At 38.0% G+C, this 27,773-nt stretch overlaps 1 protein-coding gene across 12 annotated transcripts in view; it reads left to right on the top strand.

The window, feature by feature from the left end:
- The window catches only part of LPP (LIM domain containing preferred translocation partner in lipoma), a 736,954-nt gene that overhangs the window by 245,724 nt on the left and 463,457 nt on the right, over positions 1–27,773 (top strand). The gene's annotated exons all lie outside the window — the stretch shown is intronic.

Genomic DNA, 27,773 nt, shown 5'->3' with positions numbered 1-27,773 from the left:
TAAAGGGACTGATACCCCTCAGGGGCTCTATGGCTATGGTTACAGGGTGGACCACTGTCCTGCTGCTGAAGTAGCACCTGCCCCCTCCCATTGTCCTGTAGAAACGTTCTAATTGGCTGACTTTCCCTCTTGCCATTGGATGAGTGTCTCAACATGCTGCAATGGAGTGGTCTAAGGGGAAACACATATGAAGTGAGCCTAAGAAGGCGCCCGAAATAGGTTTATCTTTTCTGGATGCTTTTCTCCTCTAAGTTGCTGTAGGGTAATGTTGTCTGAGAGCTCTGTGAGGTTTGCACTTGTTGAGGTGCATAGACAATTGTGAATGAAGCCGAGGTTTGGCGTTTTTAATAGTAGTACATTCAGTTTACATCGAGTGGAGTTTGGAGATGTACATGAGCTCAGCATCTCAGGTGTATACACATGTGGACATTCACACACTGGATCCCATAGGCATAGGGAGTGCAGGGAATGCTATTCTACCTGGTTGAAGTGGTTCCACATTTTTGCCAGACAATGTCAGCAGTTTATCCAAACCCATGAAAAATTACTTACAACTAACAGAAAAATATTGGACTCCTGCTTGCTGAGAGAGAAGAGGCAGTAAAAGGAGATTCAGCCCCTCTTCCTCTATTTTCTCTTCCTCATCCTGCTTTTTTTAAAAATAAAATTACCATATTTCCTTCAGGATGTTTCTACTTCATGCATAGATGATATCAGTGTTTTAGTTTCAGCAGTTTTGCGTGAGACCATTTTATACTGTGTGATATAGTTCAGCCTCTCTCTTCTCGTTCTAGTCCTCTCCCTGCCTCCACTCAATGCTTTACTAGTCTATTAGTACTTTAGGGTAGAAGGCAGAAGCCTAACCCAGACGTCTGGCTGTGTGAGGTGGCTGGGTGCTGAGGCAGGTGGTGGGGAGGTCTGGCACCAGCACACATGTGTGAGCTGTGGCTGAGGGTCTTTCGGCGTCCTTTCTCCAGAACGGGCAATGACAGGACCGTCAGAGAGCTTTTGTGGGAAAACAATAAACGATACCCGTGGTGCTCTACTGCTCTCTGTAGCAGGGCCTGAAGTTATATAGACCTTGAAGGAAGTCAGATCTTTGCAGTTAATCAGGACTTTGCAGAACTGGTTTCTTTGCCTCATCGTTCTTCAGTGATCGCAGCATTCAGGAATGGGAATTGGAAGAGAATCCCTCTGCACCAGGTCAAGAGGAGCCGTCTGCTGCCTTTCTCAATGTTTCCCCTGGTTTACTCACCAGGGGGGTTGTTATTTTGTCTCCTCATTTTTGGGGAGAGCTAAAATGAACCTCCCTCTAATATGAAAGGACTAAAGACAGGGTCTCTGATGGAGTAGGAGACTAAAGTGTGAGGAAGTCTTAGGAGGGTTAGGGCAGGGGCAGATAAGTCGGCTCATAAATGGCTTGCAGGAGGGGGAGGAGGGAAACATAATGGTCTCCCTCGGAGTGCTTCACTCTGAATGCTGTAAATTACAGTGTGTTGGCTCTTGGGTGACGCCCCGACTTGAGATGCCCCACCCTCTTCACCATACTACATGAGGTTCACTTCCCGTCTCTCTTGTTCTCTAGGGACACTGGTATAATCTCTCATACTCTGCATCTCTTTGCTCAACTCTGCTTTTTCTTAATGTTCCATTTCACACCCTTTTGTCACGTATCAAAATCTTACTTGCATCACCTTCTCCAAAAGGTCTAGGTCTGGCCTAGATCAGAAGTAATTACTTCCTTCCCTGGATTCCTTCATATATCTTACTCTGACTATCAGATTTCCACCTTTGCTGTTTCTCCTGCTCTTACTCTGTGGGGCACTGAGCACGTTGTCTCTGTGAGGGACTGCTTTCTCATGATCATTTTACTGCCTTCTCATATAACTCTTTTAGGTAAGTGTTTTCACATAAAGAAATGTCAGCTTAGAAAGGAGAGGTTTCCTTTTGTATGGTTTTGTGGCTACTGAGTGTCTGAAACGAGCCTGGTGTCCTTACGCACTGTGCGATGCTGCTGTCCTGTTCGTGGCATATGTGGAACTCAGGCCCATCTGACAGAGATACTATCCTACTTCCTTACAAGAATCTAAGCTTTGTTTCCCCATTTAAGCAACAAGACATGGTTTCTCACTTGTCCTTATGTTCTTGGCTCTTATTATGCTACTGTGTTTTTAGTAGGAATGATTGTGTACGGTCAAATGTATGTCTGTATGTTCTTATGTATGTATATATTTGGATGGATGGCGGATGGCTGAGTGAGTGAATGCAGCACTCAGTAATTCTTTTCTTACAATAAACAGTTTGGAATATGGCATCCGCATTTGAAGCAACTCAGTCTCATTTAATTTCTGAAGTCTAGATTCTTTCTTGCAGTTCTGCCAATCTCCCTTTCTAATGTAACCTTTTTTGACTACGTGAAGGAAAAACATTTTCCTTGCATATATACATTTTAAAGACAAATATGGGAAGAGATTTATGGATATTCAGATTTTTTTAAAAATAAAGCTACATCTCTTCATCTGCTGTGTATTATGACATGATATTTGTTAGAAGTCTAAGATTGGCTTTACTTTATATTTAATTTAAATGTTAGTGCATTCTCTGTTATCTAAACATTTTTATAATTCATGGTATTTTTGTTTAAATTTTTATACATTTTAAAGTTTATATCCATTTTCTTTTTCATTTTTATTCATTTGGAATGCTCTATGCCATTACTGAAGTCCCCAGAGAGCACATAACAGTTTTTATATACAGGGTGAATTGATGATGCTGGGGTCTAGTGCTCAGCTCACACTATTCTTTCTTTTTAGTGTACACTCTCCCGAATCTCTGTCTCATGAAGTCTTCTCATTTGTAGCTTAATTCAGAGACTGCCCTCCAAGAACCAAATATTGAGTCAGAACCTACTGAAAAGATAGAAAGTTAGTACTAGTAGAGGTCACATAGTCCATGCTTTTCTAGGGTAAATGTGAGAGCTGTAGGGCAGTGCCAGTTACTTGCTCAGAGATGTACTGTCTGCTCAGAGCCCAGGTGGCACTAGACCACAGGTGCCCTCTGAATCCACAGATGCCCAGGACCCTGTGTTATTTCCAGTTCCATCTTATCACGTGTCTTCAGATCAACTTACTTGTATAGGAGCCTGTCTACATTCCTAGGCTCAGGACTTTTGCAGGCAGGGGCCACGTGACTCCTGCCTTTCCTCCCAATGGGACCCAGAAAGGATTTTGACATGTAACAGGTACTTAGTTATGTTGAGATAATAGTTAAACTGCAGCAACATAAAACCTGCTTTTCCAGGCACAGGTTCTAGGTTCTCAAATACTTGCTAGGCTTTATGGTTCTGCAGCTCTACCTGTGTGTTTGAATTGTTTTTAGTCTCTTTTACCCATTCCTTGAACTTTTTTGCCCAGGTGTTGCTTAAACCACTGCTATCTTGAGGTTACTGATGACATTTCTCACCTTGGTTATTCTATCTGTCATCTCTGGGGTTTGCTTTCTCATTTTTTAAATTCTGACTGTGAAAGTGAATAAATTCCCACATGCTTTCCACATCAACCTATGTTTGTGTGATTCCATATGTTATAATTTTCTTTTATAATGTACTCTGCTAATAATCTTTCTCTGAAGGGCTTCTGCCACCTCCCACCCCTCAGTTAGTGGCTCTTTAGGCTGGGGGGTCCTTTCATCATACTACCACTGTTCTCATACTGTTCACTGATTTTTTAAAAACAACTTGTGTTTCCTCAGCTGTTTGGAATGCTCCTGCATTTCCAAATGCCTTTTTTTTTGTCCTATACTACATAGTTATGAGCCACTATCTATTTTTTATTAAGTTGTGTCTTCATATAAATGTTTCCATATTGAGTGTCCATGTCATTTTTGTGGAATGATTTTGGTATGTATGTATGTATGGTTTTGGCTCATCACCATCTATTCTAGACTAATGAGGGCAGTGGCATGGTGTGATTTTTTTTTTTTTTTTCGTCTTCAAGGTACTAGCCAGTAGTCTTTATCCTATAATTTGGGTCCCAGCTCTGTCTGCCTCAAGTTGCAAAACAAAACAAAACAAAAACAAAAAACCCCACAAAAAAACTAACACAATAACAAAACAAAGCCCTAGACTTTGATGGCAGAACAGGGTATAGACCTTTCTTTTGTTGTTCCCTTGTTAGCTACCAACCTAAGTGAGATTTCCTACTTTGCTTATACATTATTTTCTTTTTTTAAATTAATTAATTAATGAATATTTTTATTTAGACAATTAAATTTAACAGGATGATATTGGTCAATTCGAGTACATAGATTTAGAGAAAACATCTCCACATCCTTTGGATAGTCGATTATGTTATAAACCCATCACTGAAAATCAAATCATCTTCTGTCACCCTATATTTTGTTTCTCTTTAAGCCCCTCCCCTTTTCCCCACCCACGTCTCTCTCCACCCTTCCCTTCCCCCTGCACCTGTTTATGTCTGTGAATCTCAACTTTGTGCCCCACCTATGTATGGAATCATACAGTTATTAACTTTCTCTGATTTACTTATTTCACTCAATATAATGTTATCAAGGTCCATCATGTTGTCATAAATGATACTATATCATCATTTCTTATGGCTGAGTAGCATTCCATTGTATATATGTACCACATCTTCTTTATCCAATCCTCTATTGAAGGGTATTTTGGCTGTTTCCATGTCTTGGCCACCGTGAACAATGCGGCGATGAACATGGGGCTGCATGTGTTTTTACATACCTATGTTTTCAAGTTTTGTGTGTATATATCCAGTAGAGGGATTGCTGGGTCATATGGTAGTTTTATTCTTAATTTTTTGAGGAACCACCATACTTTCTTCTATAATGGTTATGCTAATTTACATACATTATTTTCTGTGGATGATTTTGAAACTTATGGCCCATTTTTTTTTATTCATTATTACAGATTTTCACACAGAATGATTTGTAAAGTTTGTAAAACTGGAGTTGTCTTGTGGTCTAGGGTTGACTTTCTCCAAGCTCTAAATTAAAAAAGAAACCAAACATTTTTAATGTAAGATTTTATGTGTGTGTATGTGTGTGTGTGACAGAGACAGAGTCAGAGAGAGGTACAGACATGGACAGACAAGAACGGAGAAAGATGAGAAGCATCAATGCTTCATTGTGGCATTTTAGTTGTTCATTGATCGCTTTCCCATATGTGCCTTGACTGGAGGGCCACAGCAGACCGAGTGACCCCTTGCTCAAGCCAGTGACCTTGGGCTCAAGCTGGTGAGCCTTGCTCAAACCAGATGATCCTGCGCTCAAGCTGGCTACCTTGAGGTCCTCCACGTCCCAAACTGATGCTTTATCCACTGCACCACCACCTGGTCAGGCTAATGTAAGATTTTTGAAAAAGTACATCCATAGGGTATAAATTGACCCTTTCTGTAGAATGTTTTTACATTTCTTTACATTAAAAAAATTCATATCTTTACCTTTTTTAAAAATTTTTATTTATTGATTTTAGAGAGAGGAGAGAGAGAAAGGAGATGGGAGGAGAAGCAGGGAGCAGCAACTTGTAGTAATTGCTTCTCGTATGTGCCTTGAACGGGCAAGCCCAGGGTTTTGAACTGGTGTCCTCAGTGTTCCAAGTCAATATTTTATCAACTGTGCCACCATAGGTCAGGCTATATTTGTACAATTATTTATAGTTCCATATTCACTATCATTTAGATATCTAAAGAATTCTTACTCTAGTTATATGAACTAGGTAGAACAATGTTACTGCCATTTTACTGAGTGGTAACCTACCAGAGGTGAAATAACTTATTCAATAATCACATAGCTAGTAAAATAGTAGAGCTAAGCTCTGCTCTTCAAATCTAAGACTCTTCCCTGTTTCCAATGGTTCTATTTATTGGAGATTGGGCTAGACAACCTCCTCTATTTTAATTCCATTATTTTGTTATTTCATGATCTTTTTTTGAAATTAATTTCATAATAGTTTCTCTCTTCACATACTATTCCTACATGTTACCTTATGCACAACTGTATAATATGAACAAGGCCTCTGTTTTCAATCTTTGCCTATATTGCTTTACCTAGACCAGTACAGTCAGATCAGAATGGGTTGAAGGAATTCTATTCAATGAAGGATATTTTTACAAGATTTCTCTGTGCTGTTTGCTGCCCTGCGGTTATTAATTCATTCCATGAAGGGGAGGTGCTAGTTATAGGTGATTGCTAATTTGGCACACACACAGTAACTAGAACAAAATATCATTGTAAACAGCTGGGTCTCCTATAATAGAGATGACGGCCAAGTTGCTACCTTTCTGCATTCATGCCAGGGCTGTGCTTCATGTCTTAATCACCAAGACTCTGAGCAGCAGAACTAATAGAATTTGAAGGTTATCTAGTCCAGTTCTTTCATTTGTCAGATATGGAAACTCAGTAGGAAAGGGAAGAAGATGGCTTCCCAAAGTTACCTAAGAATTTTGGGCTGAACTGGGTCTAGATTCCAGCTTTAAATGAGTGTGTTCCACTGTGACTCTGCTGGATGAGGTAGGATTGGAGCATGGTTCCTAGGAACTGTTGAGTCCTCTAGTTTTGATATGTGTGTGGTGGAGATCCAGCTGTTAGTGTTGTAAAGTAATGTAATCTGTTTAGGCAGGACATGTGTTTTGTCAGCAGATAGCTGTAATTGGGAAAAATGGAAGGCCACCTGTGGCGACATAATTGACATCATAATTTAGGATGGATTTTCCCTGCCATTTTTATGTTGAGCAAACAGGTAAATTTGGTATGGCTTCTCTTCTTACAGTTAGTAAACCTTTATGGTTTTAAACCCTGGAGTCATGGGCACTTAGGAATGTTTGAGGACTGTGCAGTCTGGACAGTGATTAAACACTGAGACTTGCAGTGTGCTCTCTTGTCTCTGGAGTCCTGTAGTCTCTGTTCCCAGCCACAAAAGGTGGATCTGGATTGTGACTTTGCAAGTTCAAATGGGAAATGTCCTCTTTATGTAGTCCTGACAGTTCTGTGAAGTTGCTAGCAATTACAGAAAAACAATAGAAATTTCTTAGATGTTTGTTTTAATTATACATGTTCTGGCATGAGGACACCCACAAAATCACTGGAACATCAGGAGCTGAAGACTTGGACTTGACCAGCAAGCCCTTTTTCTGATTCAGGGTAAGCACTAGGGCAGTGGTTCTCAACGTATGCACCAGGGCACACTGGTGCACCCTAGAAGATTTCCAGGTGTACCTTATGGTATTCCAGAGAAATATGTGCCTGTTGGGGACCAGAAAACCAACAGGGTTTTTGGAGTTTAGATTTTTGGGGGACAGAGGTGTGGGGAATTGGCTGTAAGCTGACAGTCTGCCCAACCCCCCACCTCACTTACCTGATTAGGTTGCAACAGGCTGTTAAGCTGTGGTGCTGGATTGTTTACACTACCCCCCATGTTCCCTAGAAAGACTGGAGGCAAGTTTCTTCTATCTTTTGTTTGGTGTAAAGTTAAGATTTGCTAATGGCCTCACTTTGCCCTGTAAATAAAGCAAGATGCAGTTTTTGGGAGTGCTTTGTTCTTGCCAGCAGCAATTACAGGGCCCTCCTGACCCTGTATTTTCTTAATTCCATGTATTTTCTTAATTAGGCACCGTTCCCACTCGGGACCTGAAATTACTAGCTGTGCTGGTTCGTGGCATGTGCCCAGATATAAAAATAAATATAGTTTCTCTATTATACCATTTCATTATGGAAATACCACTCTTTTTGTTAACCATCATTATTATATTTATTATTAATACATCATTATATTATTTTTAGATAAATACACCCAAATAAAATGGATAGATTTCTCAAAAAGAATCATGATATTGAAGAATTTGATTCTAGAAGTGAGCAAAAGTTAAGTGCAAGTAAGAAAGCAAAATCGTGGCCTACTTGCAAATATAATGAAAGTTATTTAAGCTTTGGTTTCACTTGGACCGGAAGTGAAGATCATCCTTTATCGCTATGTTCATTATGTGGATGTAAAATGGCAAATGAATCATTGCTTCCTAGTAAATTGAGGAAACATTTTGAAACTATACACTCTAATTTACAAGATAAATCTGTAAGTTTTTTCAAGAGATTGTCTGAAGAGCAAATAAAAGCTGCAAATTCTTTTAAAAGTATAATGACTGTTTCTGATAAAGCTCAAGTCGCTTCTTATTGAGTCTCAGAACTGACAGCAAAAAATATGAACGCTCATACTTCAGATGAGTCACTTATTTTGCCTGCATGCAAAAAAAACAAAACGGTCATGACAATGCTAGGAAATGAAGCAGCAATGAAAATAAGCAAGATCCTTGTCCAATGATACAGTTTACAGGCGTATTATAGAAATGTCTTCCGATATTGAGAAAAATATATGGAGTAATAAGCTTCAGTATTTAAATTTTGCATTGCAAGTTGATGAGTCAACAGACATTACCAACAAGGGGCAACTCTTAGCATTCATCCATTTTATTAATGAAAATCAAACAGTAAATCAGTTTCTTTTTTGCAAAGAATTAGGTGTGTCTACAAAAGGTGAAGACGTTTTTAACATTTTGAATAACTATCTTGATAAATGGCAGTGAACATGGAAGTCGTGTGTAGGCATTTGTACAGATGGCGCCCCTTCCATGGTAGGCTGTGTTAAGGGTCTTACATCTTTTGTAAAAAAAAAATGAAATGACACTTTTATCGTAACTCACTGTTTTCTTCATAGGGAGGCCTTGATGGCAAAAACATTGGGAGAAAATTAAGAGAAGTTTTAGATCAAGTTGTTCAGATGGTAAACTTTACTAAAACAAAACCTGTCAAATTGCCTTTATTCCTTTATTTGAAAAGCTTTGTATTGATACGGATTCACAACACAGACGACTGCTTTTACACACTGAGATGAGGTGGTTGTCAAGGGGAAAAGTACTTATCCCTGTACACGAGCTGCAACAAGAACTTCTTGCGTTTTTTTTGATGAGATGAAACAGTTAAATTTTTGTAACCTTTTTTGTTGCGAATTTTGGATTGCCAGGTTATAGTATTTGGCCAATATATTTCAGCAGCTCAATATTTTGAATACTAGCATGCAAGGGAAAGAAGAAAATATTCTCACATCCACTGACAAAATGAAAGCGTTTCAGAGAAAACTACAGATTTGGAGAAGAAAAGCTGTTGAAGGTAATTTGGAAATGTTTCCGTTGGTAAATAACACTTGCATAAATGAAACACTTCCAATAATAGATGAACATTTAAAAAGTTTAAAAGAAAAATTGGGTTCTTATTTTCCATCACTTAACATTGAACAATACGATTGGATTAGAAACTTATTCATGGAAGCTTCAAGTGAGTTTGGTTTAACATTAACAGAAGAAGAACTGGCAGCTATATCCACTGATCGTGGATTGATGATTAAACATAAGGAATTATCTCTTGAAGCATTTTGGATTTCTATAAAAGAAGAATATGTGGCAATATCTAAAAAAGCTTTGAACATTTTACTACAATTTTCAACATCCTATTTATGTGGATTAGGATTTGCTACCCTGAACACAACTAAGAGTAAAAAGAGGGATTCTTTAACGTATTGATAAGGAAATGAGAGTTTGCCTTTCAAATATATGCTCAAACATTGAAGAAATCACTAGGACACATCAGGCTCATGTTTCTCACAAACAAAGAATGAAAAAACTTAACACATGCGCACTGGAACCTGCCGAATTTACTAAATCTTACTAAGAATGTATCTATATATATAAAAATATACCTTTTTGTTGTTTTTTTAATTTTTAACCCCTCTTTTTTACAAATTCTAAAAAGTATAACTCAAAAAATGTAACATAAAAGTTTTTTTAATGTCAGAATAAATTTAATTTTGTCATACTTATTTTGTTTAATTACAATTAAAGCACGCTTGGACTTTATATTTTTTTCTTTAATATTTGACTTAATTATTATAACATATTTCTCAGAAATTTGTATATAGTGCACCTACAATTATTTGTAGGATTTTAAATGAGCCCCACCTTCAAAAAGTTTGAGAACCACTGCACTAGGGTATGCAGCACATGAGTTTTAATTTTCAGAGCCTCAAGAAGGAAAAGAGACAAGCTGTTCATTCATTACAGGGTACTAATTTTCTCTTTACATTGAATATTACTGAAGAGAAAAGTATTTGTGATTCTTTGGGTGACATTAGACCCTACCAAATATTCATAGACATTATTGACATTCAAAATGGCCAAGGTTCATTATTGACTTGATAATCAGGACATTTACATTCAAGCCTCAGTTTTACTGTTTGATATTGGGCATACTTTTCCACATATTCTTCATTTATAAAGTTAGTTGGTGATATTATCTTATAAGATCTTTCCTTCTTCTTCTTCTTCTTTTTTTAATGAGAGGAGGGGAGATAGTGAGGCATCATACTCCTGCATGTGCCCTGACCAGGATCCACCAGGTAACCCCATCTGGGGCCGATGCTTGAGTACTGAGCCATTTTTAGCACCTGCTGATGCACTCCAAGGGAAATATCCTTAGTGCCTGGAGCCATGCTTGAAACAATCAAGCCATGGCTGTGGGAGGGGAAGAGTAAGAGAAGAGCGAAGGGGAGGGGAGGAGAAGCAGATGATTGCTTCTCCTGTGTGCCGACTGGGAATTGAATCTGGGACACAGGGCTGATGCTCTATCCACTGAACAACTGGCCAGGGTCACAAGATTGTTTTGAGGATCAAATATAACAATGAATATTATAAATGTTTTATAAATCACAAAATGCCTTATAACTCTAAGGAATTACTATTATATAGTTATTCAACAATCGTTTACTTAAAATAGATTTTGTGCTAGGCACTCTTTTAGGAGCTAATGTAATGACAATGAGCAAAACAAAATTAGTCCTTGCCTTCAGGGAATGAACTTCTTGCTATAATAAAAAACATTGCTTTTATTAATCATAAGTAATATTGATATAATTATAAAATAGTATTTACTTAATAAATGCATTATACAACCTTACACATATTATTACTAATAGTGATTCTAAATTATAGTAGTACTATAAGACTAATAAATGTCTAGTAATATAAATATAATTATCATTAATAAAGGTATTTATAAATACTAATAAACAGTATTATCATATAGCACTGATAAATGATGATAAAAACTAACAGTGATAGGAATCAGAGTGCCTCAATATTTTCCAAAATGTAAAATTGTAGAAGCAGGGTGAATCTTAAAAAGTTATCCAATACAACCTCTTCATTTTCTAGATGAAACTAGTTAATTTACTAATTTATTTCTAGGAGTTATAGTATCTTGGCCCTTGGAATGCTGTGAATAATGAGGGAAAATAGTTGAATCTAGGCAAGGTTATTACCCCAGTTTTTGAAGCTCGGAGAGGTTGGGTGGCCAATGCCATATTACAGGGCAGTAAGGGATAACACTGAGCTTTAATCCTGTAGATCCCTTCCATGGCTGCCATCGTTCTGTGTCACCGATGTGTTTTGGGTGACTTGTTTAGAAGCTACAGAGGCAGAATCAGTTCATGTGAACAGAGTAGATTATATGTTTTAAAACAAAAAAAAGTTGTATTCTTGACGAAATCTCTTTCATTTTGTAATCTGTCAGCTTAATTAACTATTGAAGTGAGTTCCTTAAAAAGGTGGTGGATTCCTCATCTTTGCCTGATATCAGAACCTGAATAGTGCAATGTTATATGGCAAGGTGCTCTTTAATCTTTATTGTTAAATTATATAAATGTGCAATACTCTTGTTGCCTAGTGTTTTAAATCTGAGTAAGCTTATTTTTGAGAATAAAAATAAATATAGAACCACAATAAGATATCTTTATATACCTATTAAAACAGCAAAAATTAAAAAAATATATCACATGCTAAAGAGGATGTGTAGAAACTGGATTTCTCATATATTACTGGTGGGAATGTGTAAAATGGTTAACCATTCTGGAAAACTCTTTGGCATGTTTTTTGTTGTTGTTGTTTATTTGTTTTTTCCCCAAAGTAATGTGTACTGAGCATCAGATTCAGCAGTTGTACGTCTGGACATTTAATCCAGAGACACGAAAAGTTACGTTCACAGATGAACCTGTACGTGAATGTTCATAGCATCTTTTTTATAATAGCAAAATACCACAAAATATCCAAATGTGCTTCAATGGGTACATGTTTAAACAGAATCTGGTAAGTCCATACAATGGAATAATACTATTTATCAATGCAGAAGAATAAACTGCTGGTGCATGCAGCAACCTGGGTTGACTTCATGGGCATCATACGCAGTATAATAAGTCTGTCTCAAAAGGTTACATATACTGTATGATTCCATTTATAAGACATTCTTGAGTTGACAAAACTCTAGAGAGGGAGAACAGATTGATGGCTTTAGGGGATAGCAGTGGGGGATGAAGTGGGGGAAGGGAATTGGGTTCAAACCTAGAAAAGGCAGCAGAGAACAGGGAATAGTTTTGTATCTTGGTTTTAATGGTTGCTACATGAATTTATACATAAAATAAAATAGCAAAGAACTAAATGTGCACAAATGAATGCAGGTGAAAAATGATGAAAACCAAATCAGGGCTAGTTGACCGTAATGTAACAATGTCAGTTTTCTGGCTTTGATAGTGTATGATATCTGTATCAGATGTTGCTATCGGTAGAGGCTAGTTGAGTAGAACATGGGACTCCATACTATTTATACAACCCTTTGTTAGTCTTTATTTTAAAACAAACAGTTTAATAATATTAAGATAAATATATAGAGAGATTTCTTAAGTGATTTCTTTTTCTTCTCAGGGTTCCATCTTGCATGCACACTTAATTTCTTACACTACACATTGAAGATCACTATTATAATGTATGGTTTATACCAGTGGTTTTCAAAGCTGGCCAGTCACCAGAAAAGTTTAGGGGATATTTAACAAAAGAAAAAAAGGAATAGTTTCTAGGGCTTACGTTTGTCATATAGAGTCAGAGTTAGCCACGGGCCCCAGCAATCTGCATTAAAACAAAACGAAATCAAACAGAACTCCCCAGATCATTCTGACTGTTGCTCAACCAAAGTCTGGGAACGATATGTTTATTTCAATAACTGCAGCATCCGGTGTCTTAGTGCCCTAGGAATCTTCTTCTCCACGTCCTGTCATTGCACACTCTCTGCCTAGTTAATAATGATGGCTTTGGAAGTGTTATGCACCTTTTATCATATAAACGTTATAGAGATTCAGGGACTGATACCATTCTTCCTGTGGCTGCTTTCCTTCTGTGTCTCCATCATAAAGACCAGTTTTCTGTGTATGTTGTCCCACTGAATTTTAAGTCCCTGTTCCACAGGATTCAAAAACGGAAGTAGATGTAAAAAAAAAAGAAGACTCATCTAGAATGCCTCAGTGATGCCCAAGCTCCAGCATTATAGAACAGTTGCTATTGTGTACCTTGAGGTAGCGATGCCTGAAATCTCAGCCATTTTGGGTCATAGCAGGCCTATGTAAATCATCTATAATCGGATTCGTTCTGGATATTATAAAAATAAATCTGACACCTAAGCTGAGGACAAATATATTGTACTATGTAAAGAAATCATACCCTGGAACAAAAAAATTATGATATTATATTTTTATCATCTTTCCTTAAATTTTCTGTAGTCAGAAACTGGACAGCTGAGCACAGAACCAGGGTCAGGTCTCTGAGATGTGACACCTCTAGTCTCCTAGCACTTTGACATTCCGGCATTCTCCTTTATTATCCATTTTTATACTATTGTATACATTGTTTTCAACCAGAATAGAAAGCCATAACCCATGAAGTTGCATTATGTAAATTAAATGCTATGAGAGAAAGTGGAGGAAGTGATGTAGGTGGTATTGGGAAAATCCACACAAATGAAGGGACCTCTGAGCTGAGTTTGGAGAATGAGAGAAAAGGTGGTGGACAACATGACACACCACACAAAGGCAACAGCATGTGCTACTCCAGGGAGTAGCTTTGCAGCATGAGCAGAGTAACTTCAGACCTCTAGTATGGTCTGAAAGAGGCTTCTAGGAGCAGCTCCAGGAAGTTGGCGGCTACAAGGAGAAAGCCCCAGGAAACAAGTCTGTACCGATCTCATCACACCTTGTGTGAGAGGCGCCCTCCTGGTGGTGGCCCTGGCCGCACAGGGCATGCCTTTTCTCCCCAAGCATCTGTCATGCTCGAGAACGAAATGTTTCTGCACATACAGATGCTAAGAAAAAAGAAAACACAAAAAAGCAATTCTCCCCAAACTAGGCAAAAGCAGCCTTTTTACCAAATGAAATACACATGCTTAAGAATGTGAGATGTGAGCCAACTGGAAACATTTTTGTTTGTTGGTTCTGTTTTGCTTTCTTTACTTCTCTCCAGTTTGGGGTGATCCTGAGAAACAGGAAGCAATGAAAGAAGGACTTTATTATGAAATAAAGATGTGTATGTGTGAGAATAGTTTTCAAAGCACTTTCCCACATAATATCTAATTTAATTGCCATGATATCCTATAACATTATTATAGTTCCTACATTATTATGGTTCCTAGAGACAAATGAAAACTGACTTTCAGGTGACCTGCAGAGAGGCTTATAAATGTAGAAGCCACATTTGACCAAATTGTAGTGTTTTCCCTTAAGTGAAGTATTGCTAATAGAGAATAATTACTGCATAATCACTGATATTACTACTACTAATACAATTTCTCTGTAAGGATATGAAAACCTTTTTAGTGGATTTGTTATTTTATTTCATCTGAACTCCAGTCTGCTTTACTGTTAACCTGATCTTTTCAGCAGCCCTGTAAGAGATAGGTCTCCTCACCCTCCGTCTGCGGAGCCTGTAATGCAGAATGAAGCAGCCGGGACAGGGCAAAGCTCTGATTTGAGGCCTGGCCTCCTAACTCCAAGTCTAGCACTATTCCTCACCGCTACACTATGGCTCATGTTACTGCTATTACTAGTTTTTATTAAGGAAGAAAAACATTCACTGTTATTTCCCCCAATCATTACTGTTCAGTAGTGTTTAAAAATTGAATTTCGGGAGGGGAGTGAGGTGGCAACAGGAAATGATTTGACTTTGGGTGACGGGCACACAACACAATCAACAGTTCAAATGCTGTAGAGATGTTCACCTGAAATCTATGTACTCTTATTGATCAATGTCGACCCATTAAATTTAATTTCAAAATAAAAAATATAATAATTGGCCCTGGCTGGTTGGCTCAGTGGTAGTGCATTGAACCAGAATATGGATGTCCCAGGTGCAATTCTTGGTTGGGGCACACAGAAGCACTCGTTTACTTCTCCACTCCTCCCCCTCTCGCTTCTCTTTCTCTCTCTCTTCTCATCCCACATCCATGACTCGATTGGAGCAAGTTGGCTTCGGGAGCTGAGGATAGCTCCGTGGTCTCTACTTCAGGTGCTAAAAAGAGCTCAGTTGCTGAGCAATGGAGCAGCACCCCAGATGGGCACAGCATCGCCCCCTAGTGGGCTTGCCGGGTAGGTCCTGGTCGGGGCCCATGTGGGAGTCTGTCTCTGCGTCCTCTCCTCTCACTTAATTAAAACAAAAAAAGAAAATATATCTGTAATAATTAAAAAAAAAGAATATTGAATTTCTCCAAGTGGCCTGTGAAAATACTTAGATTCCCCTCTGTATGGGTATGTGTGGGATGATGAACTAATGTATAAAACAGCCAAAGTAATCTCTAGAAGTCATTACCAAGAAGACATTATTTCCAAAAGCTTTTGGAATAACCTTTTGAAATATTCATTCATTCAGGTCAATTATGCTGTCTTGTTTAAACTTGTTATATATCATTAGTAGATTTATTGACATTAAGATAAAATTAAAATGACATTTAAATATGCTGATAATTTTTTTTATTGACATGTTCATGCATGTTAGAATGGCTTAGTTTCATGAAGTGCTTCTTTTGTACAAATTATTTACTGGGAAAGAAACCACCACGTTTTATAAAGTCTATCTAGAAATATTACCATATGAGGTAACCTTGAAATATTATGCGTGCTTACCCACTGCAGTCCTCGGTGGGTGGACTTTATTTTTTTATATCTCACCCTCTGCATTTACTTTACTCCCTCTGCTAGGACCAGTTTAGATGCCTGCCATACCCTTTGTATTGAACAGGGCTTTATAAAGAGGTAGGATAAAAATAAAAACAAATTCTAATCCTTAAACACTTTGTACTTAATATGGGAAGTTGATGTATGAATCTGACCAGTTAACTAACAATATAAAGCTATAGAGTGTGAAGTACTAGAATTATGATGTGTTGATATGTCCTTTTATGACTTTGCATAGCTAAGTCTTTCTCAGAGAGAGACTTTACGTGAACTATGTCAATGTGGAAAAGATAAACATTTATACTTATAGTATCTCTTTAAGAAGCTGACCAGGTGGTGATGCAGTGGATTAGAGCATCAGACTGGGACACGAAGGACCCAGGTTTGAAACTCTAAGGTCTCTGGCTTGAGCATGGATGGGCTCATTTGGCTTGAGCACAGGCTCACCAGTGTAAGCGTAGGGTGCTGGTTTGAGTGTGAGCTCATAGACAAGACCCTAAGGTCACTGGCTTGAGCAAGGGGTCACTTACTCTGCTGTTGCCTCCCGGTCGAGGCACATATGAGAAAGCAATCAATGAACAACTAAGGAGCTGCAATGAAGAGTTTATGATTCTCATCTCTTTCCCTTCCTGTCTGTTTGTCCCAATCTGTCCCTCTCTCTGTCTCTGTCACACACAAAAAAGAAGCATTTTTATTATTGAACTATTACAGATAATGTAAATGAACGTTATATAAAGAAAATTGTATGAAGTAAACTAGTGATTTTTATTAATTAAAAATATTTTATTTTCCAAAGTATAAAATCAGGTGGAGAGATTTTAGAGATGTTATTAATTATATCACAGGAAAATAATTAGTTAGGAATTTTATGTTGGGTCTCATTCATCTCTGGAATTTATACTTGGGATTTAGCCAGTCACCTGAAATTGTGTTTAAACTTGGTCCATGTGTATGTCTTTTATAAGGAAAGGGCCCATATGTCTTCAGACCCTCAAAGAGATGCTTAATTCACTCATTAAGAAAGATAACATTCCCTGCGTGAGAGGTCACCAGTCTCCCAAGGCAGTTATATTAATGCTGCTTCAATAAAAGCCAGGTTTTCATTTTCCTCTCATCAAGTTTAGGAGGCTGTGTCTGAAGAGAAAGCTGAGTGTACGGTGGTGATAGTAGTCAGGATTCTAATAAATACATAAAAATATGCAAATATAATACAATGTATATTATATATAGACAACTATATTATTATGTGTGGTTTCAATACACCTTTATATGTACTTACACATCTCCTCTGGCCAATGCATATTTAAGGTAAGATGGATAAGGCATGGGCTCTTTCCTCTGAGAGGGAAGCCATGGAGGAATGCACCTCCATTTGATAGCTGAGCACGTGGAGTCCCAGAGACGAGACACAAACAATTATGTAGTGATTGTGACTGCTTGTGTTGGTCCTACAGGTAGAAAGTAGTGAAGAGGAGCTTCTCGAGTTCTTTATACTGCACCATGCTTCCTGTTGCTTTGCACATAACTATCCCTGTTTTTAACTTATTCCTCTTATATGTGAATTTAGAATGTCATATTTGTTCTGCTTCCATTATTGCAGTTTTGAATGATGATTCATCAGTGCAATGGCCTATTTTAGTGAACCACAATAGCTTGGGTAGAAAGAAAAAATAAAAGATTCAAATACTTCAGGAATGGAAAGCAGCCATCTTTTTATAGCTAAAATTGCAAACACCTGGCAATTACTCTATTTTTACCTCCCTTCAGAAAAGAAGAATCTTCTCTTCAACTGGAGCCTGCCGCTGTGTTTAATCAAGGCAGCAATGGAAGCCTTCAGGAGCGATAGGTTTTGATTCGAGGAGGCCATTGCCTAACCCAGTTGGCCAGAGTCTCTTTCGAAAGTTCACCACTTAATTCTCCCCGTATGCTACTGTATTATATAATGATAATAATGATGCTATGGCAATTAATGGCTGGAGAAAACATTCCCTTTTGCTTTTCTGCCCTGGCTCATTTGTGGTGGCCTTACCGCAACTTTGATATTGTAAAAGTTAACTGTGCTGGTCATGTTTGCTTCTCTTCATCCTATGTAGCTTTTGGTAGTTCTGGATAAAAGGTTCAACTACATCAATACTATCTCAAGTTATTAATTTAATTTAATATAAGCTGGCTTAGTAAATTGTTGAAGGAACAAACCAATCCCTTTTTAAAGCCTGATCGTGGTCTTGTACTCAGCAAGCAATCCACTGTGGTTATGATCCCAGAGTACCCCACCCTTGTTTCTTGTTGTGATAATTGTTTGTGAAACTAGTTCTTCCCTCTCACTGGCAAAAGTCAACTCCCATGGCAGGGGAAGTGAGAATGGCTGGTGGTTTGCAATAAGGACCGAGAGTCAGAACTTCTGCATTTTTCTCTTGGGGCTGATGCCAGCTTTCACTCTGGCCTTGACCAATGCATTTACCTTTCTTTTCCCCATTTACCTTTCTCTTCCTCTAGACCCCTAATGGGTAGATATGGACCTTTTCTTCCCAGCTTCAGCCAACCTGTAACCACAGTTCCCTTTTGCTGTAAGGTCCTGGTCAGTAATCACCAGTAATTGGGAAGGAATGGAAGAGTTGTAGTAGATGGGAAAAACAAAAAATGGTTCAGTGGCATGGTGATTTTTAAAAACAACCCCAAGTACTAAAAATAGGCAGGCCATTTTCTAGTGTCAGCATGTTATGGCACTTGGAAATCATAGACATTCAATGAGCTTATTTTACAGCCTTGTTTTTTACTTTTATGATTTTGGTAGAAGTGTGTTCAGTATCAAAGCTATGGCTTTTCTCTTGATGTAATAGTTTCGAGATCTATCCTTCCAGTCTTTCCAAAATCCTAGTGAATTTTGCAAACATCTCAGTAAACTAAATGCAGATTTGGAAGAGATGAGTTTGTGACTAAGAATTTTCTGGTAAAAAAAAAAAGAAAAGGAATAAGAACTCCTAACACTAATATGCATATCTTATACTCAATAGAGCAGTGCCACGTAAAATCATGGCTTTTAGGAATTTCAAAATGTGTCCCCCTTTTTCTCTATTTGCATCCAATGCATTATTGATAGTTCTGGTTTTCTCCCTTGTGAGCATGTCTTAGCACTTGGCCTAATTTATTAGAACCACTTTTCCAGCCCATTGGCATATTTCTTTGATGACCTGCTAATGTGGAAAAGTTATACCAATGCCCCTTATCATATTTTTCTCTTATTTTGGGGCTTAAAAACCTACCAACTTTCTAGACCATAGCCAGTGGTATATTATGGGGGAGCTTTAAATGTCTCTCAGTGGTTCCCTACCCTCACTACATATAATCACCTGGGAGCTTCAAAAATACCAAGACTTGGGCCTCACCCTCAAATATTCTAATATAATTGGTTCAGGGTGGGCACCTTTTCTTTTTTTTTATAACACTTCCCCAGATCTGGAACTACTGAGGTAGGCCAGTCTCTTCACCTGACCCCGGAGTTCATATCACCTCTCCTGAGGCGTGGCAGGCTCTTCCTCACTATTTCTAGAGCAGGAAACTGAAATGGCCCTTTCTGCCTTTGAGTAAATCTGAGTTTTTTTGAAAGTTTGTCTTTATTTCTATTTGAAATCCTCATAAAATATGGGTATGTCTCTTTGTCTTATAAATTCATAATCTCTAGCCATGGAGTTTAGGTGTAAGCATTTGCCCTCCACAAAGGGAAAATAAAAAACAAAGGCCAAACAGAACAAAGAGCTGTTAGGGTGTGATCATACTTCCATAATTGTGACCCACTCCTCATTAAGTGGACCTCTCCCTTTAGCATTTTTGAATTATCAGGTCTGGGAAAGGAACGGTGAAGAGCAAATGGACAAATAAAATAGGCACTTAGTCTAGTGAGGCAACGTCAGAGTTACCTTGTCAACTAGATATTTTGGCCTTGAGAGCAGCCACCCGATGCTGGTCACCATTAAACTCATGTTGTCTAATGTGGTTGAGGCATGGAAGAAACATTCAATGAATCATTATCGAATAAATAATAATTATGAAGTCTATTAAGGTGGCTCCGTTTAAATTTAACATTCAAAAACTGATAGTTTTTTAAATGTAACAATACTTAAGAAAATATAGTGGGAGAAGGTCTCTTTTACAGAGAGAATAAAGCTCTAAATATCTAGACACAAATGTCTATATGTTATCACTATACTTGGGTGAGACTTGCTGCTCCCAAATCGACCCTTGGTCCCAGTTCTTCTGCTCTTGTGGATTTCAAAGAACAAGTCTTCTTCTTTCCTGTATGAGCCTCACAAGAAAGTCCTTACCACATCTCCCCTTCCCTCCTACCAGCTGAACTGTTCCATTGCAGCATTTCTAAGATGGGTAATGATTTTGTTCAGCCTGTCCTGGAAAGCCTCGTTTGTCAAGGCCTGGGATTGAACACAATGCCGTTCCTGAGAGCCTGTATAGAATGGCAAAGGGCTCTGAGGGAATTCCTCTTCCTGAACAGAGGTGTAAGTGCGACGGGCCGCTTTCCATTTTCAGCAGCTTGTCAGATTCACTTACAGGGCTGTTCTAGTTGGTGTTATAATAATGGTTGGCTGAAAAGAAATCATGTATATAGCTTTGAAACTTTCTTTTATTTCTTCACTATAAATGGAAGAGAATAGAGTCTGAAGGGTGGTAAGGTTGACAAATGAAGTTAAACTTTTCCTGTGATTAGGCTAAGTAGATTAGGACAAATAGGATTTATAGTTGAATAAATAAGTTGTAGTTTTTGGAACCCAAGCATGTCTACATTTTGAGGAAGCAAATTAGAAACACTAGAGTTCAGAATGAGTAATGGTAAAGGCAAAATTTGCATTATTAAAAAAATCAGAATTACTTACATGACTGTGTTTCGCAATAGCTATTCCTGGCTTATCCTGTTCATGAGTTGAAGTTCTTTTATAGCTATTTAATTTTTATTTTTGTGTTTTCTTAAGTAAGAAGGATAAGGAGAGCTTTCCCTCATGGCAATGGTTTGTGATTCGGTTGTTGCACTTACATGCCACCTCTACCTGGCTGTAGCTTGCGCAGAACATGGGTTAATTGAAAAAGTGAACAGAACTCTTAAAACACAATATATACAATTAAGGTGATGAAGCGGCAGCAGTTATTATTCCATGAGTTTGTTTAGAATGTAAAGAACACATAGAGTAATAAAAGTAGATGATTCGACACTTGTAGCCATTTGGAGAGGATCCCTGGCAAGATTATCTTCTAGAATTTCTAAAGATTCTTCTGTAGCAATCAGGGAAGACATAGGCATCATTCAAAGCCCAGTTGATAAGGCTAAGTTCAATAAAATTGAAAACACTTTTTTTATATACATTATCACTGATAAGTTTGAGCTCTCTGACTGTCCTCTTTCTGATTTAGATCTATTTTTGGTTATATAAATTTTATCTGTTCTGCTTTTTCCTTTCAATTTACTGAACCATGTCATAGTTGAGATTTTTTTTTTTCCTTTTGGGTTTCTTGGATTTTTAATAGTTTGCTTGTTTCATATAGCTACAGCTATAGTTCCTGATAAAAATAGGTTTTTTTTGAGGCATCCTATTTTGTAGTGGTGAATTTGTAGCATCCCTAAGCAGTCAATCTCATGCAGTTTGCTCTATATTGGGTATAGCCCAGATAAAAATCAACCTGCATGAAAGTATTGTCAGCTCTAGATTGAACTTGTCATTGTGCATATTTTGCTTCTTATCCTAGAAAACATTGTCATTCTATGGTTGAAGAAGGAGACATCTTAAGATCTGTGCCCGTTTGGGGACTACCAAGGAATTTTCCTTCTCTGGAACAGCTGTTGGGATACTTCTTGGTAATACACCAGGGATTACTGGAAGCAGAGGAAGGACAAAGCTAGAGGGAATCTCAGGGCAAAAGGCTTATAGTTAGAATCTGGGCATCATGCTTGAAGTGCTCCTCATACATCCTGTTTTCAGAAATAAACCCAATGCTAGTAGCACCTGATATTTATTCCTCAGACAGATTATAAAGATGTGATTCCTAGTTAATAGGTAGCATCTGAGGCAAAGTTTGTTCTGAATGCAATTTCAGAAGTGTTCATGGATACTGAGCTAAAATGGGAGAACAAAAGGGCCTGCTAGAATAAAGGTAATTTTGCCTTAGCTACGGAGGTGGCAGCCAATCAAGGAGGCAACCCCCGCACTTGGCACAAGCTAGCTGAGGGACGTGGTCCAGTAGAAAGGACTCTTCTGCACACTTATGGCACATGTACATCACCAAAGTTTCCCTAATTGTAAAACAATGTGATTGAACATTATCTTTTTACTTCTTTCATGCTCTAAAATTGTATGAAAGTGATTTGGCGACCGGAGTTATGTGAAATTGGTTACTCCTCAAAGCATGGACTAATGTTACTCCCATGGAATATCCTGGATTAGTTGGGCTGTGCAATGGGCCATAGGTTCTGCATTTTGTGTGCCTTCAGCACGTTCCTTTTCCGCCTCCATGTCCTCTCTCTCTTCCATGCGTCTACACCAGAGCCAAATGTAAATTCACGTTCTGCACTACACTTAATTTGTTCCTGCTGTGTGCCAGGTATCTGATATATCTTAATTTGAAATTTGGCACTAATATTTTTAACATTCAAATAATGAAATAGAGGCTCAGAAAGATAATAAGTTGCGTGATGTTTCATGGTTAATAAATAATGAATCATTGATTTGAATCTACCTATCTCTAAATCCAAATTTCATGATCTTTCTATTATATTTTGTTGCTAACTCCCAAAATCTATACAAGAAATATTTGTTGAATGTGCTCACACTGAGATATAGGTACATATCTGTGTTTACCTATTTGTATATTCCTATCTATCATCTATCTATCTATCTATCTATCTATCTATCTATCTATCTATCTATCATCGATCATTATCTATCATCTATCTATCTATCTATCTATCTATCTATCTATCTATCTATCTATCTATCCCTACGTACCGACCTACTTACCTACCTACCTACCTATCTACCTAAAGAGAGAGGTCTGTATCTTTGAGGGTATGCCAAAGTGGAACATTGTCAGAAGGACTTGTATTTTTAATAAAAACTGGAGCCTTTAGCTGAAGACATGAAATTCTGATAAACATTTATATGTCAATTAGAGGAAGAATCTGGGGGTTGGGATGTCTTTGTTATATGCTTTAGCTCAGTGGTCCCCAATCCCCGGGTCGCAGACCAGTACCGGTCCGTGGGCCATTTGGTACCGGTCCCCAGAGAAAGAATAAATAACTTACATTATTTCTGTTTTATTTATATTTAAGTCTGAACAATGTTTTTTTTTTTAAAGATGACCAGATTCCCTCTGTTACATCCTTCTAAGACTCACTCTTGATGCTTGTCTCAGTCACGTGATACATTTATCCATCCCACCCTAAAGGCTGGTCCGTGAAAATATTTTCTGACATTAAACCAATCCGTGGCCCAAAAAAGGTTGGGGACCACTGCTTCAGATGATACATGAACTTAGCCTTGTGGTAAGAAAAATGTTACAATAAAAATTCTTCCAAGTTAACCTCATAGTGAAGAGAAAATATTATAAAATTAATACATGAATGAACGAATGGCAGGCTGGCTACCTGAGTCTTCCAGGTAGTATAAGGGGTGATACACTGGGACAGAGATCCAGAATCTTTGTTACTTTGTTCCATTTACTTAAAAAAATTCCTAGTTTGTTTCAGGGTCATCACATCTTTAAAAAGGAAGGGGTAACCATTTCTTTTTTCTTTTACTGAAATGCATGGGGCGAGTGGATAGGAGCCTGAAGGGATGGGAAGGGGAGCTTAATCTGAACATTTATTCTCTTATTCATTAAGAAAACATCCATTGAGCATCTAAAACAGTGAAGGTGTTTAGCCAGGAGCTGTGTAGAAGTGGAGATAAACAAATGTGAACTTTACTTTGGCCGTGCACTTCGGAGGAAGGAGGGACAGTGGCACACTCTGACTAAGAAGCTATGTAAGGGTTGCTTTGCATCTTTGTCCTTATTCAAGCCAGACATAAACTCAAAACACTTTTCGGTCAATTTATTCACCTGTGAAATAAAAAAAAATTACTGTTAAAAATAAGGAGGTGGCATGGAGCCTTGATACATATTTTAATATGAGTTTTGGCTGCTATAATGATGGATACAGTTGATCCATCACAACAATCATTTAAAGGAGGATGAGAAAATCCTTACCCGTGTAGAAAATAAAAAGAACTTTGGAAATCTTGGTTTAACGGTTATGGTTATGAGAGAGTTAACAAAGTCCATTGTTTTGTGACCAGGGCCCAATGATTTTTGTGTGAGCCATGTCAGGATGTTGTCTTCACACCGTCTGTCTTTGCTGGTCACAGTAATCGCATCATAAGAGAAGGAGAAGTAGCAGAGTGTCTCTTAGCAACCAACCCCAGGAGAAAGAGAAAATTACTCAAAACCAGCCATCCAGCCAGGGCAGATGATGGGAAAAATATTCTGAGAGAGATTGACAGACAGGCAACAAGGCAAAGCCTGGCCAGGAACCAAAGAACCCTTGTTTTCTAAAACAGGAACTTGGTAGCCCAAAGAATGAGAGGATCTGGAAGGAGGGAGGTAGTGTCACTTCACTGTGCCCAGTATTTCTAGTTAAAGTCTAGATTGCTCTCCCAGGGAACAAGAATGTGTAGTCTAGAGCTGATGTTACTAGTTTTATAAACATGATTCTGCCCTCCCTGATTGTTAATTGTGTAGCAATCAGCTGTTCATATTATCATTACAGACTTTGGTCCATTGGAGTGGCTTTCAAACATTTTGACATCAATTGCAGTAAGAAATTATATTTAATATTAAATATATTTATATGTTATTATATATATAATATGAAAGGAAATTTTACTTAACAGTATATATAAACATATACTATTTATATGATATACAATGGTGTTTTCTATTCTCTTTCAGTTTTAGAAATTAATTTTGGAGATCCAGTACATTGATTTTATTACCCATTAATGAGTTTTCTTCTACAGTTAGAAAAACGCTAGTCTGGGGTCAGCATTTGTGTTCCAGTTTAATTTTATTAAAATGATGCCAAGCAACAAGTCCAGTCATCGTGAAGAGCGCTTGGCCAGCATTGTGATGCTCAGAGTAATGGTTATTTAAGCTAAATATTTTCTTGTCAAGTAGATAAATCCTAAGGTCCTGGCTGGGAATTTAGGAAGTAAATCTGAGGCAATTCCTCTTGGCCTGTCAGCAGTTTAAAAGGTGCCATCGTGTAGCCAAGAAGCACTGGACTTGACTCAGGAGACTTGCTTCTGCTTGGACTGTCCTTGTCACTTGGATCCCCTTGCTTAGTGAGGGGATTAAATTAGATAATGTCATAACTTCCTTTTGACTGTAATATCTTGGCATTTACAGCTGGAAGGGACCCCAGAAATCATCCAGTCTAATCTCTTTATTTACAAGATTTAGTTCTAGAAAAAGAACATGGATGAGCTCCCTATTTCCTTTAAGGCTCAGTGTTAGGAAGAAATGTATACAAAAGATTGCATCCCAGTTCTTCATTTTAGATATCTTACTTCATTATGGGAGTAAAGACATAAAGGTACAAACTTAAGAAAAGACACAGTTTGTTAAACATTACAGTTAGGGTAGAATTAAAACCTAACGATTCAGAAACAGGACACTGTCATCTGACTGGGAAAATGAAGGCAGAGGCTATAGGAGCAGAGGAGGAGGGAGCTTTTGGGCTGGGCTTTGAGGGAAGCAAACAGTTCATAGATGGAGAGGTTGATGATGGAGGTTGATGATGGTGGAACATTCCAGGTAGACGAGACATTGTCAGTAATGGAAGAACAGTGTCTTAATTGACTCCTCTGAATTATGTTTTCTAACCTTACGGAATTTATCAGCCTGATTCATTTCCCTTCTGAAAATTTTTGTATTTTTTATACTTTTTTTTCCTTCCCAACTAACATGACCCCATAATAATGATCTGTTGCCCACTGCCTAGTTATAAGTTGAAGTTTGATGAAATCATATCTGTACAGTACTCACTGCTGCTAGGGCACACATGCTTATATAAATACAAGGTATTATTCCAAATCAGAAAAAAACTAAATAAGGAAATACAAATTAAAACCTGTAATATTTTCAGAACAACAAAAAATGCTTGGCTACTTTTTTCTTCCTTTCCTTTAAGCAAGACTAATTAAGTTTGATCTTTTAGTAGTTTATAAACTGTGGAAATATCTGGGATTATTTGGGGATATTGGAAATAATGTTCTCAGTGATGTCACTTTCTGAACAAGTCTAATTGGGTTAGTAAGCCAGGTAAGGGAAATTAGTGCAAAAACCATAATGATTTTGAATGCTTTGTGTTTGTACTTTTGCTTCCATTTTGTGTCTTCACTGGAATAGACTCCAGGCTTTCACATCTTACTCATTTTCCCAATTCTCTAAAGCTTGTCTACTGGCATAATGGGACAGAAAGGTGTCGTGCTGTCATGAAGTTCATTTACTGATCTGCTTTCTCTCCACAGGCCCCTTTAGAGCAATGTTTCCTCATATTGTACTCCCAACATGTCCTCTGTCTCAAACTTGATATTAGCAATGACAGAGGAAATAAAATTTCTTAATATTGAATGATTTTTTACGTTCATAGTACATGTTTACAGTTCTTTTATTTTATCCCTGAGAACTCTTTTCGATAGTAAGTGGTAGGGTTACTATTCCCATTTTGTAGATGACTAAGTTGATGTCCAGAGGTGATGTTACCTAGTATCACTCACCTATAAAGTCTGGATTCCATGACCTGAGTAAGAGGGCTCCTGACTCCTGACCCAAGGGAGACTAAGTGGGTCGTGGAAGGTCACTGTTCATGTACAATTCGGATGATCTGTTTGAATACTTTTCATTTTAGATGAAGAAGCTGAGGCTGAGAGACATAGAGTGATTAGTTTTTTGAAGCTCAGTACATAGTAGCAGATCTTTGATTCTCTGTCTCAGGTGTTTGACATAGTACCTCAGAGATTGGACACTCCCCACACCCTCTGTTGTGATCATAGCAGTGGACACAGCAGGTATTACTTGAGAAGCATGTGTGCATTTCATAAATGACTTCTGTTGATTGTTGATATCATCTATGTATAATTAATGTTCTTTTAAGCATGTATTTACTTAGGACCCAATATTTGTCTTAACTATTAATTGCCTTGAGGGAAAAGAAAACAAGAAAAGCTTAAGATCTGGGATTTATATTTGAAAGGCTGAAAAGTGTTTCAATTTTTAGACTTTAAAAATAATGAACCAATTAGAAAATAACCCAGACTTTCAGTTTAATAGGAATTTTGATAAAGAATGTTTGGTTTTAGGTCTGGGTAGTCAAAAGAACCTGGCTTTAAGGGCTGAGTGATTGGGTGAGTTGGGGTGGGATGGTGGTCAGTAAGTAGGCAGTGTTTGGGTGGTCCACAGCAATAGAACCACGTGACTATGGTGGGAGCATAAGAGGAGGTGCACGGTGTGGGGGCACCCCAGAGGTCCGGTAGGTGTAGAAGGGGTGATCAAAAAGAGGCAAAGGCAAGGCCTTTGGAGCCTTTCAGGAAGCCTGGAGCCCAGAACCCTGCTG

This window comes from Saccopteryx bilineata, chromosome 8, assembly GCF_036850765.1.
Source record: "Saccopteryx bilineata isolate mSacBil1 chromosome 8, mSacBil1_pri_phased_curated, whole genome shotgun sequence".
NCBI lineage: Eukaryota > Metazoa > Chordata > Mammalia > Chiroptera > Emballonuridae > Saccopteryx > Saccopteryx bilineata.
Note: the sequence above shows the minus strand (reverse complement) of the source record. Positions and strands in the feature narration are given on the sequence as shown.